Source organism: Lactuca saligna, chromosome 9 (genome assembly GCF_052625555.1).
Source record: "Lactuca saligna cultivar CGN05327 chromosome 9, ASM5262555v1, whole genome shotgun sequence".
NCBI lineage: Eukaryota > Viridiplantae > Streptophyta > Magnoliopsida > Asterales > Asteraceae > Lactuca > Lactuca saligna.
This window is the reverse complement of record NC_136425.1, coordinates 3,597,423-3,613,058: the sequence shown is the minus strand read 5'-3', so window position 1 is coordinate 3,613,058 and position 15,636 is coordinate 3,597,423. Positions and strand designations below refer to the sequence as shown.

General features: G+C 39.4%; 1 non-coding gene across 1 annotated transcript; it reads right to left on the bottom strand.

Annotated features, from left to right (window-relative positions):
- LOC145019065 (small nucleolar RNA R71) lies at nt 1-107 on the bottom strand. The gene has a single exon (XR_013667385.1). It is a non-coding gene; the product is annotated as a small nucleolar RNA R71 (small nucleolar RNA).
- Nucleotides 108-15,636: the final 15,529 nt, after the last annotated feature.

Here is a 15,636-nt window from a genome sequence, read left to right as displayed (position 1 = left end):
AAACTCAAAAAGGCAATAGCCAATTTTGAGCAAAACCCGGGAGAGTCACTTTACGAAGCTTGGGACCGTTACAAAGGGTTGTTAAGGAATTGTTCTCAACATGACCTTAACATTCAACAAGAGGTGTCAATATTTTATGACGGGGTAAACGTGATGACAAGACAACTCCTTGATTCTCAAGGACCACTTACAAAGAAAAATCCGAGCGAAGTCAAGGAATTAATTGAAGAATTCGCAAAACACTCTCAGGAATATCATAATCCTAGGAATGAAGGCATTAAAGGAGTTGGGGGTGCACAACCCGAAGAGATAGCTACTATGATGGAAATGCTTAACACTATGGAGAGAATATTAACAAAAATGAACCAATCCATTCATGCAATTATAGTTGGTTGCGAGAGATGTGGTGGTCCAAATTTGACAAAAGATTGCAACTTGGACGAATATGGAAAAAAGAAAGCTCAAGTTTGCTATTCGAATGGGGAAAAGTATGATGAAGATTGGAGGAAACAAAGAAAGAGTGGCTGCTCTATGATGAATATAAGAAGAAAAAGGAAGAGAAATATAGAAAAAATGACAGAGGCTTCTGCCAAAAAGAACAACTACCAATCGAGAAAAAACCCGATCGAGAGACCATGTTAATTAAATTTATGGAAGCTTCCGAAAAGAGACACGAGGCTACTGATTCTGCTATTAATGAACAAAGAACTTTGGTAAAGAATCATCGTGCATTGATGGTAGAACAACAAGCTTTGATAAAAAAAATCAACAAGCCTCCATCGATAATCTTGAAGTGAAACTTGGTCAAATAACCACTCTGATTCATGAGAAGCTGTCCCTGAAAACTCCTGAAACAAAGACCCAATATCATGTAATGACCATAGATACTGAAAAAGATGCCATTTTTGAGTTCCTAGAAGCCTTAGAAGAAGAACAATAGCAGTCCGATTCAAAGTCCAAGAAGCCCAAGTTCGAGAATCAAGATGATGTTGAATTGACGATATCACGACGTGAGCCATATAAGCTCACGACGTGGGCCCGTCATGAACAGAAAAATTATGTAGCTGGTTCGGTTTATCAACCGCCCTTGTCTTTTCCTTCCCGAGCTGCCCTTAGTCCACTAGAAAGAGAGCATACAGAGTTTGTTAAGCACGTGAAGGGTATCCCGATTAATACTCTCTTTTTCGAGTCCTTATCCAAAATTCCCGAGTATCAAAAATTACTGTAATATTTGATAGACACTCGCAAGCAATTAAAGAAGAATTCCAAGGTGATTCTAAGTGAGCAAAGCTAAAAAGCTGTGTTGGGAGAGACACCTAAGAAAATGGGGGATCCTGAATGCCTCACTCTTCCGTGTGAGTTTGGTAACAACATGAAGGTTGATACTTTAGCCGATTCTGGGGCTAGCATTAATTTGATGCCTTATTCATTGTATCAGAAGTTAGATATTCAGAAGTTGAAGGCTACAAGAATGACTATTCACATGGCGAACCATTCGCTGACACAACCCCGAGGTATTGTGGAAGAAATTTTAGTGAAAATTGGGAAATTCGTTTTTCCAATAGACTTTGTGGTATTGGACATGAAAGAAGATCCCGATGTACCAATTATTCTTGGTTGCCCGTTATTAAACACTGTTGGAGCTCTTGTTGATATTCGTGAGTCTAAGCTCACCTTAAGGGGTGGTGATGAAAAGGAAGTTTTTGGATTGGAAGATGGCTTTCCAGAGGATCATGCTCATGAAGAAGTTTTCACCATTGATGATGAAGATGAACTTGAAGAATTAGAGAAGCTCATGGAAGAAGAGATCAAGATAATTCATCAAGTCAAAAGAACAAAACCAAGAGCAAGTGTTACATATTTAGTTGAAGTCATTGCATACCAAAGTCCAACTTCTTGGGTGAGCGAGGAAGATGATGAGATGACAAGTGATGAAGAGGATGTTACTTCAAAGGTGACAAAGCCAGTAGTGAAAGAGGAGAAGGATGCTATGGAGTGCAAGGAGGAAACTAAAGGGATCAAACGCAAGCTTGAGGAAGATGAGGTCAAAGCTAAAAAGGAAAATTCAAAAAAGGCGTACAAAATATGAGTTCAAGCTTACAGGAGGCGTTTCAAGGAACAAAAGGTCCAACTGGTGGTAGACTCTTCAGACGATTCAACATAGGATGCATGGAGTCCAGCTCAAGACTCCAAGAAAAAGAAGCGCTTCTCTGGAGGCAACCCGAGTTTGGTTTGCATTTTTTTTCTTTTTAATTTTTGCATTTTAGTTTTAGAAACATAGATCATATCATCCAATTTTCTTATAACATAATTAAACACTGAATGTGGGGGCCCTAAAATGGAAGTAGTAATAATTGAGAATTTAGTTAAATGACATTTAATTTAGTATGAATTGTCCCTTCCAGACAAAATTCACGACGTGACTTCTTCAGAATTCACGACGTGAATCGTGAATAAACCGGATAATAAGTCAATAATATAGTTTAGCCCATTTTATAAGTGGCCCAAGACCAATCCGTGAGTGCATGGCCTAATATTAAGCCCTGACGAAATTCACGACGTGAATTGTAATAAACTCACGACGTGAGTTTTGAATTGCACGGGACCACAAAATAAAGACCTAGAAACCAGTTGACTCCCATTACTTTAATCCCCACGAAGTGAACACACAATTTGGTCCCCCGTGCTCCAATTTAGGCCGAAAATACTCAATTTTTGTGCTTGCTTACGTAATAATTCCATACAAGGTAATGATTCTTCTATTTTATGTTTAATTTTTGCTCTAATAGTTGAATTTAGGGCTAGGGTTTGTTCATTTGTTAAATCATTTAAAATACGCCCTAAAATTCGTGAATTACCCTTGGAATATAGTTGATTATTGGTTGAAAATGTCATAGGAGTAAACCCCCAACACTATCATGGCCGATTTGTATAGAAAGAAGACCAAGTATAGAATCTGACTACGAACTCACGACGTGAATTTTTAGGAATTCACGACGTGAATTTTGGACTGTGCAAGTTCTTTGTTCCTTTTATTTCTAAATGTTGGATTGTTGTTTGGCTGTATTTGTTCCTTGTTTTTGCAGAGATGGAACCTAGAATGGAAATACCTCTTGGGATTGCGAGTTTACACCCGTTTTACAACTTTCCAACCAATACACCCTGGGATGTTTACACGCGATGGAATACTCGGTTGGGATGGCTTTACAACCGGAATTTGCTGTTGCTCCCACTATTCAGTGGGCGAGGTTGAGGGAGGTTGGCTTGGTTGATAGGATGTCCCAATACCTAACAAAAATCTTTTTGGGGGACAGATTTCAATTTACATGAAAGGGGTGGTTCAACTTGTTTAACATCCAGGAGCGTGTTTATAAGGAGCTTTGCGTAGAGTTTTTTTTTTTCCACGGTGACATTCCATGACAATGTCAGAGATCCCACTTTTCCCTGAGCTTTGTCTTTCGTTTAGGAAGGGAGTATCGGGAGTGCAGTTTAGTGGAGTTTTCTCGACGTATGGGGGTGTATGAAGCTCATGAGGCCATCACTCATGAGTTTGTTTTATTTTTTAGGGACGCCACACGGGTGTATGCAGATGGGGTTTCGAGGCCAGAGTTTTGGAGCAACATTGCTGATGGTGTGTTTAATTCTGGTGTATCTCCCGAAAGTAGCATCAAATGCCCGATACATGTAACGCCCGTAGATCCGGGCTAATGAATTTAGAGATAATAGGGGTCGAAAATGACTTTTCGACAAAATATTATTTAGAAGAAATAATTTGAACCAAGTTGTAGATATGTCACAAGGTGTCCATACATATAAAGAACGCCAAAATCCGAGTTATAACAAAGAAGTTATGACTCGTCGAAGTTTCGCGACGGAACCGGCACGGCACCGGGAAGCGTAAAAAGTGAATTTACGATAGAGCAAGATTTAGCCTTAGTGATCTAAAGGAAAGTCATAGAATATGTTAAACCAAGAAAATCCATAAAAAGAACGCCCAAATCTGACTTCGTATGAAGAAGTTATGATTTTTCTAAGATTCAGCTTAGTAGTGTACAGCCCGAAACTCAAATTTTAGTTTGAGCGGTTTTTGGCTTATGCGACCTAAATGAGAGTTGAAGATCTCATTAATAGGAACTCAACGGTAAAAAGACAGACGAAAACGGAGTCCGTATGAAGGAGTTACGAATTCTTCGCGATCATTTAACAGTCTAAACGTCTCGTACTGTTAAATTTAAGATCGGCTGAGAATTAGCCAATGGAGTCAAAATGAAAGCTGTATATATTATTTTTACCTACGCGTGGATATAAAGAAAGTCAAAAACGGAGGTCGTATGTGAAAGTTACGGATTTTAGAAGTCGGAAGTGTGCTGTGCGAAAATGGGTGATGTGGCACAATCTTGGTCATTGCTTTCTCCCCAAGTCTTGCCACTAGATGGTGACATGTGGCACCAAGTTCAGCCATTTTCACCCTATAAATACCACCTCTCCCACCCTCATTTCCTTCACACCTTTCCCATTTTTTCTTCTCTTTACTCTCTCTCTAGAACCTCTCTCTAGCCCCCGAAATCCCCCGACAAGCCTAGGGAACCTCCCTAGCATGAGGCGGAAGCTCCAGAGTGTTCGACGGCTCCGAGAAGAAGAGCTTTTCGGCTCGGAAACGCTGCTCCAAGCAAATCTTGGTTTTCTATAAAACCCACTGTAAGTGAGCTACGCCTACGCTATTTTTAATATAGTTTTTATTTAATTATATTAACGTTATTAAGAACATATAATAAATACTTGGGCTATTCTTATGGGTTATATAAGTATTTTTTTTAACGCTTATATAATATTAATAATAGCTAGACTATTAATTAGTCTCGGCGAATAATATACTAAAATCTATTGGTGATAATACTAGGTTTCGTCGAAAGAAATTATTTTAAAGTAAACGAAGCGTTGTCCGAGTACCGAGTCACCACCTTCTCAAGTGAGTGCATGGTCCCTTTCATCTTACACATAGATATGAAGTATTTATTATATAAGTTACGTGTTGTGAGTGCATGGTCCCTTTCATCTTACACATAGATATGAAGTATTTATTATATAATTTACGTGTTGTGAGTGTATAGTCCCTTTCATCTTACACATAGATATGAAGTATTTTAATATAAATTACGTGCTATGTGTACATATTGTCTGAATACTTGCTGTCTATGCTGAGTGAAAGATTTTTATACATGTTTTAAATGATTTAAACTGTATACGTGTTTTATATCTACAAAACGTGTTGGGAAAAACAAGGGTAGATGAAATAGTTGTTTTGTGATAACACGATGGGAGACATCAGTGTTGTCAGTGATCCAGTCATCTAGTGGAGTATAGATGACGACTCTGGACGATACTAGAAGGTCCAGTGGAACGATAGCATTTTTGTAACATGTAGGTATTTTTGAACTAGGTGTTCATTAGGTATTTTTGAACTGAGTGTGTTCACTACGTATCTTTGAACTGAGTGTGTTCACTAGGTATTTTGAACTAAGTGTGTTCACTAGTTACTTTTGAACTAAGTGTTTACCAGATGTTTCGGACTACGTGTTCACCAGATATATTCTATAAGCCTTGGTAATGATGGACTTCGTGTCGATTCCTTAGGATGATCCTTAGGAATAAATAAACGAGGAATAGCTGACTCTTAGGGTAGATTCTTAAGACTAAAGAAGATAATGGGGATGGGTAATTGGGTTGATTGTTTGATTGTTTAAATATAATAATTATATTATTGTGGGTTGAAAACCCTATGTACTCACCAGGTTTCCCAACCTGACCCACTCAGTTTATTTATATCACAGGTGTTGATACGAAGTCACTTTACACTGAGAGATTTAAAGAGATGTAGATCACTAGTGTAAATAAATGTAAGTTCTGTTTATGCTTATGTTCCTGTATTGACGATGACATCCCAAACGTGTTAAAATGAATAAAGTACGTTTCTTCGGAAATGTTTTAATAACGTATTTATCATGTTTTTCTGGGAACAAATTCCGCAACATTTTTATTAAAAGAAGAACTCTGATTTCTATAAAGCATAAACAAAATCGGTCTTTTCTGGCCGTGAAAATGGGGATGTCACAATACACCATCTCATCCATCGTTTAATCACCTTCTCCATTCATCACAAACGTCACGGTGATAAAGTTACTAAAAGTAACTTGTGCTTTTTATGGTGCATCTTACACCGGGTGTTTGCTGCAATATTCCATATTTCATGGCCCGGTATTTGGCGGACTATGCAACAAGTGCTCATCCCGGGAGCCCCATTTGTGGAGGGCATTTTGTTACACGATTGGCCCGATCTTATAGCCTCCTTGTTCCTGACATCACTCGTTCTCTAACATGTATTGAGGGGAATAAGTTCAGTATGGGGTATCTGGAAACAATGAAGGTGGTAAAAAATTATGGGACACATTGGGGAATTCTTCGAGATGATGATGATGATGAGGAGCCGACTGACCGACCTGAACCACAACCACGGCCAAGGCGCATGAATGTTAGAGGAAGGGGAGAACGCGGGCAACCAATGCATCCACCTGCATCCATGGAGGGAGCATCTTTTGGGAGTGACATGGCTGGTTATTTTGACCGGTTATCTTTGAGTGTCAATTGGATTAGAGGTACTATGGAGAACGTTGTCCGACACCTTGGGGGTGGAGCAGCCACCTCATTTGGGGTATCATTACCCGATTTGCTCGAGGTGGACGGAGTATGGTGGACGTGGAGGTGACGGAGTGGGCACGAGCGGAGCGAACCAGATAGAGGAGGATGATTGAGTGTTTATTTATTTTATTTATTTTATTTTGTTTGATTTGTTTTGGTTTGTTTTTATTTTATTTTGTTTTGTTTGGTTTTATTTTGTTTGGTATTGTAAAAACTATTAAGATATTATGTTACTTTTATTCTTCTTTGGTTGTTATTTCTCATAAATTGCTAGGAGCACCTAAAAAGGATATCGAGATATAAGTGCGAAAGTGTTTAGCTGGGATTGTTTCAAGTCGAGAGTCGAGACCCATATTTTAAATTAAGTGTGGGGTGACTCAAGTAAGAGGAAAGTTCGAGAGAAGAGTCCAAAATAGTAGGGATAGAAGAGTTTTAATACGTTAAGACATGGCTGGAATACAAGAATTAAAGTGAAGTTGGAAGAACAACATTTCTGATGTTCCAGTTTTCACGTCGTGAACTTGTTAAGGTTCACCTCGTGAGTCCGCATATTGTTGCTTTCCAAATCCACTTCACAACGAGTTCACCTCGTGAGTTTGAGTATACTCACGATGCGAACTTCAATTTTTCACAAAGAGGAGTTATATTTTTCCATATTCATTGTGCGGTTTCCCACTATTCTTTTTGGGGAATATTCTGAAGATTATTATGGTTCACACAATGTGGTGTATGATTTCCCGCATTGTTCGTTCTATTTTGGAGATTTCCACCACATTAGTTGAAGATTGAGGACTAGATTCCATATATTTTGCCGGTACATTACTTATCTTGCATGTTCAAGATCCAAGTTTCTATTTCTCAAAGTCCGTATTCAAGATGCACATTCCATCTGCACTTTTGGAGATGATCACACCACTATCCCAGGGGTGTCTGTTCCTTTTTTCTCCATTTTCTTAATTTTTAGATTAATTTAGGCATGCAATGAGGGCATTATATGAAATAAGTGTGGGGTAGGGGGTAGATAAAGTTAATTGCTAGATAATGGTAAAATTTGAAAATTAAAATTTTTAACAATTAAATCTAGTATTAATAATTTGAACTGTAGTTGCTAGTGTTGCATGGGATGATCCGATAAGAGCTCAAATGTTTAGTTGAGCCAATATACGTTATAGAGCATTTGTGGCCTCCTTTATTTTAATGAAATCGTGGAACAAAAACATAACCTCACTTAGTTTGAAGGATGCAATATGTTTAGCATCGTGTCCCAGAAATGTATCCAGGAAAATTATTATCTTTAACCAATAAAGGTTGAAGTTGAGCGCCCCTGCTTAAGCATGTAGGGATTTGAGTGAAAAAAAGTGAGTTACATGTTTAATAAAAAACAGATAGAATTACAAGAAAAAGTTTTAAGAATTTTTGGAGCATCAAAGTCAAAGCATGAAGAACAAAAACCAAAATCCCAAGAAATTTAAAAGTTGAAGATACCAAAAATTAAACAACAAGGTGTGAATTCAAAGAAATCAAAGATCAAATTAGCAAGAAAGTGAAGAAATTCAAAAGAGCTCCATAGTGGTATCATAAATTGTAATTATCTAGATTATGTATGCTTGGGTTGCTCAACCAAAAACACCTTGAGGTTAAGAGGTTTTCCGCAGATGGATTCGGAGGGATGCATAAAATGAGCATTGTTCGGAAGAAGTGGGTGAGTGTTTATGAAGATTGTGAGTATTTAAAGTATGGGGGGTACTTTAGGAAAATTTTAGACACAAATGCATGCGTTGAGGTCTTGGCATAATGGCTAAGCTTGAATCGGATTGTTCTATGTGATGTTAGTAATAAAGGGTTAAGTTTAAATTGCTTGAGGGCAAGCAAAGCCCAAGTGTGGGGTATTTTGATATTGCCATATTTATACCCATTTTTAGGCAATATTTAAGTACATTTTTATATATAAGTTGGTAATTTGTTTAGAATAATGGTACTTATGAGTTTAAATGTTAATTGCAGCCAATAAAAGAAGACATTTTGAAGAAAAGTGACTAAAAACGTTAAAGGAAGAAACTTTGGGAGTTAAAAGATTAAAGGACAAGAAAATCAGGGAAAACGTTCTCACGTCGTGAGAACTGGATGATTCACGACGTGAGTTTAAGCTCTAGAAGATATGTACGCGGGTGAAGGAATCCTTACCGAACACGGTTATCTTGTATTCACGACGTGGATAAATTATTATTCACAATGTGGATTATTAAAATCGGGAAACTATATATATCCTCGACCATTACGAATTGAGAAGCGAATTGGCAGAAGAAAGAGATTCCAGAAGGCAAAATTCAGAAGAAAAAGAGATTTGGAAGTGGTTTTCAACACCAAAGAAGAGGAAGTTCATAATTTGCTTTATAAACTTGGTACATTTATCATGTGTTTGACTATAGCTTTTGATTGTTTAGCTGTTAATATGTCCAGCTAAATCTAGCTGCTTCTGTTAGCTAGATGAAGCTGGAACTCATGGTTTGAATGCATTAGATTTGACTTTATTTGTTGGTTATATGCTTGTGTTGATTGATTTTACCTAGCATGCTTAGTTAATGATTTAATTACTTTAAATTCTTGTTCTGTGTAGTTAGTGAACACAAATCTGCATGAATATGAATACCTAATAACAAAGTGAACACTAGCTTATTAGAGCTAAGATCAAACCAATCTTAGATAAGTAATTGAATCATTGAATTAAGTTGTGTTAGAGAACTCATATTATGAATGTAATTGTGTTTTGATTAATCAATCTTCATAGCTCCAATCTTACTTAATAATAGATTATGTATTAACTATTGTATGACCACACATAGATTTACATGAATTGGTTAATAATTAGTAGGTTTAGAACTAAACTGCTAATACTTTTTAAATTGGTAACCAACGGTAATAGTCTTGACTAATGTATAACCATTGAGTGAAAGTGGATTCGAACTAACAAAAGTATTTTGTTTATTGATTGAGTTTTGTTAAAGAATTAAGTTCATGTAAACTTGAAAAATTAGATACAAACCCTTTTAGCTTATTAGATTAATTTAGTAGCAAATATATAAATTAATAACACCGTTTCGTATGATCGACACCCGACTTACCCAAGCTATACTATAATCTGACTAGGTACATTGCCTACAAGTGCATAGTTAGTTTAAGTTTGTTAGGTTATAAATATTAAAATTAGTGGGTACTTCCGCGCACATCAAATATACACATCGGCCAATTTCTCCGATGACGAGCTCTCCCGAATTGCCAGAAAATGGGCACTCCTGGTCAATCGATCTACGATGACCCAAATAACATCAAAACCCTTTGTCGTCTTCAACAACTTGGTGATAAAATCTATGGATATCTGCTCCCATTTCCATATAGGAACCTCCAGAGGCTGCAACTTGCCATGCAACCTCTGATGCTCGGCTTTGACCATCCTGCAGGTCAAGCATCTCTCAACATATCAAGTGATCTCTCTCGTCATGCATGACCACCAATAACTTAATCTCATATTCGGATACATCTTGGTGGACCTCAGATGGATAGAAAAATGAGACTTATGAGCCTCCTCCAATACAATCTGTCTGACCCCACCAGAAACAGGAATCCACACCCATCTGCAACGGGTCAGAAAACCACGACGGTCCAGCACAAATCTGGTAATCTCACCCCTGATCCTCCCAATCTTCCAATTCTCCTTTCGAACACCCTCAGTCTGAGCCTCCCTAATCAAACCCACAATTGGAGAGTCCACAAATATCCTCATACATGTCATCGTAACAGAAGATCCAATCGACTTGCAGCTCAAGGCATCTGCCACCACATTCGCTTTTCCTGGATGGTAAAGGATCTTGTAGTCATAATCCTTGATTGTGTATAGCCACATGTTCAGGTTCGGCTGATCCATAATATGCCTTAAACTCTTGTGATCTGTGTAGATGGTACAACATACCTCATAAAGGTGATGCCTCCAAATCTTGAGAGCGAAAACCACCGCTCCCAACTCAAGATCATGAGTGGGGTATCTTATCTCATGCGGATTTAACTGCCATGAAGCATAAGCTATCACTTGTCCTCTCTGCATGAGGACTGTGTAACATCCCAAAAATCACGGCCAGAAAAGACCGGTTTTGTTTATACTTTATTTCAAAATCAGAGTAATCTTTTAATAAAAGAGTTGCGGAATTTGTCCCAAAAAAATATTATGATAAAGATTTATCAAAAGCATTTATGTAGAAATGTATTTCATTAAAAAGACTCGGGATGTCATGTTCGATACAGTACATAAGTATAAACAATAAAACATAGGCCTTACTACATTATTCCGTATTTACAGGCCTAAAATCCATTAATCTCTCATCCCAAGACATCACATCTATGCTCATGCACCACTACCTGTAATACAAGAAACTGAATGGGTCAGGCTTGGGAGCCTGGTGAGCACATAGGGTTTTCAGCCCACAATAAATAAGTTTATTAACTTTATCAAACCAAATAAACCCGATTACCCATTCCCGTTATCCTCACTTTACGTCCCTAAGACATCTAACACAAGGGACCTAGTGTAAGGACTATCATCGGGATGGACACTACTGCTAAGGGGATTCATCAGCAATAAATGTCCTTAAGGCAACCATGTGGGGGATGGAGTACATCTGGTGAGCACACAGTTCAAATAAACACACAGTTTGAATAAACACATACAGGTTGCGAGCCTGCTAGTGTTCCACTGGATTGTCTAGAATAGTCCGTGGTCGTCATCTATACTCCGCTAGATGACTAGATCATCAATAACATCTATAACGAGGCCTCTCATTATTTCATTTTATCGCACAACAACTAATACATCTACCCATGTTTTACCCCAACATTTTCGTAGATATAAAATACATATACAGTTTAAATCATTGAAAACATGTATAAAAATGTTCATCCAGCATAGATAGCAAGTATTCAGGTAATATGCACACATAGCACGTAATTTATATAAAATACTTCATATCTATGTGTAAGCTGAAAGTAACTATGCACTCACTTGAAAGGTGAGTGACTCAGTACTCGGACAACTCTTCGATACTCTCAAAACGGTTTTCCTTCGATAAAACCTAGTACCAATACCACTAGGGTTTAGTCTAACGATAACCGTGACAAATTAATTAATCTGACTATTATTATTATTATTATATAAGCGTTAATAACACTCAATATAACTCATAATAATAGCCCAAATAATTATTTTAAGGACCTAATAACATTCCTATAATTATTTGAAAGCTATATTAAAAATTGTGTAAGCATAGCACACTTACAGCGAATTTTATCGAAAACCGGAACTTAATTGGAGCAGCGTTTCGAAACCGAAAGGCTCTTTTTCTCGGGACTCCCGGAGCCTCGGGGCTTCCCTCGGGAGCTAAGGGGTTTACCTAGGGTTTAGGGGTGGTTTGGAGACTTAGAGAGAGAAAGATTTTAGAGAGAGAATGAGAAATGGTGTGAAAATGAAGGCTACCCTCGCAACTATTTATAGGCGCGAAGCCTCTCGGATTACGCTGGGCGTACCGAGGGTACGCTGGGCATACTCCTCGGATATGGATGCCAGCCGAAGCCAGTTGTCTCGCACTCGTCTCGGACGGATTAGACCGAAGTTACGTGGGGCATAACTTCTTCGTACGCAGGGCGTAATAGAGAGGGTGACGCGTCAAGATCCGAAGCGAAGCCTTGGTCAGCAAGCAACGACTGAGATTTGGCCACGTCATCTCAGTTCGCAATTTTCCTTCTCGACTTCTAAAGATCATAACTTTCGCATACGAGCTCCATTTCGACGTTCTTTATATCCACGCAAAGGTGGGAACGTACTCTACAACTTTCGTTTAGACTCCGTCGGCTAATTTTGACTCGATTTTAAATTTTATATTATTAGCGGGCCGGGACAAGATTGGTCCGTTAAATTCTCATAACTTCTTCATCTGACGTCCGTTTTCGCCCATCTTTTTCTCGTTATGCTACTTTTAACGAGATCTTCGATTCTCGTTTAGGTCGTGTTGGCTAAAAACCACTCTATCTAATATTCAAATTTCGGGCTGTACACTGATAACTCGAAACTTCGAAAAATCATAACTTCTTCATACGAAGTCAGATTTGGGCGTTCTTTTTATCGATGTTCTTAGTTTAACATATTCTACAACTTTCGTTTAGATTGCTAAGGCTAAATCTCGCTCTATCGTAAATTCACTATTTACGCTTCCCGGTATCGTGTCGGTTCCGTCGCGAAACTTCAACGGCTCATAACTTCTTCGTTATAACTCGGATTTCGGCGTTCTTTGTATCCTTGGAATCCTTGTTTCAACCACTACAACTTTATATAAAGATATCGGGCTTATCTCACACTTTAATTTTGACGCTTATTTTTATCTTTTATTAATTATACATTTATAATTAAATAATAAGCACATAATTCACATAATTCACATAATACTCAAATATTTCACCTTTATTACTTCAAAAAGAGTTTCAATAGTTAACCTAGACTATTACATTGATAGATATACTTATCCCTGAAACCCGGGAGTTACAGACTGCCCCCAAGCCGGTGATGGACGCGTCACAGAAAACCACAAAATCCTCAATTCCCTCCGGAAGGGTCAAGACTGGGGCCTCGCAAAGTCTCTGCTGAAGGGTCTCAAATGCTAACTGTTGCTCAGGGCCCTACCGGAAATCCACCCCCTTCCTCATCAGACGAGTGAGGGGTACTACAATCTTTGAGATATCCTAAATCAATCTCTAGTAGTACCCTGCTAGACCTAGAAAACTCCTGACATCCGAGGGAGATTTCGGAATCTCCCACTGCATCACCGCCTCGATTTTGGCCGAATCAACCAAATCCTATCTTGGTTAACGAGGTGTCCAAGGAACTGAACCTCTCGCAACCAAAACTCATACTTCGAGAACTTAGCATAAAGATATTCTTGCCTCAAAACCCCCAGAAGCTCGCGAAGATGCTCCTCATGTTGCTTTCTAGTCTTGGAATACACCAAGATATCATCAAAGAAAACAATAACTGAGCGATCGAGCATCGACCTGCATACCCGATTCAACAAATCCATGAATATTACAGGCGCATTGGTGAGCCCGAATAGCATCACCACGAACTCGTAATGCCCATAACGAGTCCGGAACGCAGTCTTCTCTACGTACTCCTCCGTCACCCTGACTTGATGGTACCCAGACCTCAAATTGATCTTGGAGAACCAAGATACTCCATGCAACTGATGAAAAGAGATCATCGATCTGAGGAAGGGGATAACGGTTCTTCACCGTTAACTTCTTCAGCTCCCTATAATCGATGCACATCCGGTACGAACGATCCTTCTTCTTGAAAAAACAATCGACACTCCCCACGGAGAACTGATCGGATGGATGAAATGTTTGCCTAGCAGCTCCTGAAGCTGAGATGACAGCTCCTGCATCTTAGGTGGTGCCAATCGGTACGGTGCCTTGGCAATAGGGGCCGCACCTGGCACAAGGTCAATCTGGAACTCGACCTGTCTCTCAGGAGGCACTCAGGGTAACTCCTTCGGGAATATATCAGTGAACTCTCTGATAACTAGAACATATGAAACTGAAACCTGACCCCCTGACCTACATATCCTCCACATACGCCAAATAACCTTCACACCCGTGCTGAATATACTGTCGAGCCCTGGCTGCCGAGAAAAACCCAGAACCCAAACTGGTGCCCTCTCCATAAATAACCAGTTCTCCCCCACTTGGGGTTCGAACTACCACACGCTGGCCCTCACAATCGATCGTAGCACCGAAATGGCTCATCCAATCCATACCCACTATAACACAGACGTCTCCCATAGGAATCAGAATCAAATCGATCGAAAAGGACACCCCTAAGATCTCTATAAAGCAACCCTGATAAACCGAAGAAGCAGAAACCTCGTGTTCGTCGGCGATAGAAACTCATAGTGGACACTCCAACTCCCCCATGGGCAAAGCAAACTCCCTACTGAAAGATCGAGAAATAAAAGACCGACTCGCACCCGAGTCAAACAACACTACAGTAAGCAAGAAGTTCACTAATAATGTACCTAATAGAGGTATAAACATATAAGCATAAAACAATCATAATCAAAAGATAAGAGATAGAAACATATCGGTCACAACGTTTGGTGCTGTCTTGGCCTCCTTGGCAGTGAGCTGGAAAGCACGACCCCGAGCCCTTAGGGGATCAGCCCTACCCTGACTCCCATCAGTGATCCTCAATATAGCTGGCGCGGGGGCTTGCGTCGGCTTAGCGGAAAGCAACGGACAAATGACCTTTACATAGCTAACCTAATCATAATTATTGTAAATCCTCATACTCGGAATCGGGGTTGACTGGCGACAGTCCCTCGCAAAATATCGCTCCTTGCCACATTTGTGGCACCCACCATTAGATCGACATGCTCCCACATGAACCTTCCCGTACTTCCCACAAGTTAGGCCACGCTGACCTCCAGACCTAGAATCGGCAGCCCTGAACCGCTTCGGCACTGGCTACGACTGCGTCGGGGCCTACCTCTAATTCCTTAATTGAAACTCAATCTCCAGGTCATGCCGCCTAACGGCCTCCTGCAACTCCAACAAAGTATCACATCGCTGAATAGAAACAAATTGTTGATGTTCGTCTTGAGCATGCTCAAATAACAAGTCATTTGAGCCTGCTATGAAGCAAACTTAGGGCAAAACATCACCCTCTCAATAAACATTCGGGTGATCTTCATCATCGACTCTGATCCTTTCCTCAAGTCTAAAAACTCATAAGCCAACCTCTCCCGCTCGACTTGAGGAATATAGTGAGTGCAAAACATCTCCTTGAACTAATCCCATGATACCGTAGCCCTCTGCTCATCAGAATGTGATATCGTAACAAGTCTCTAC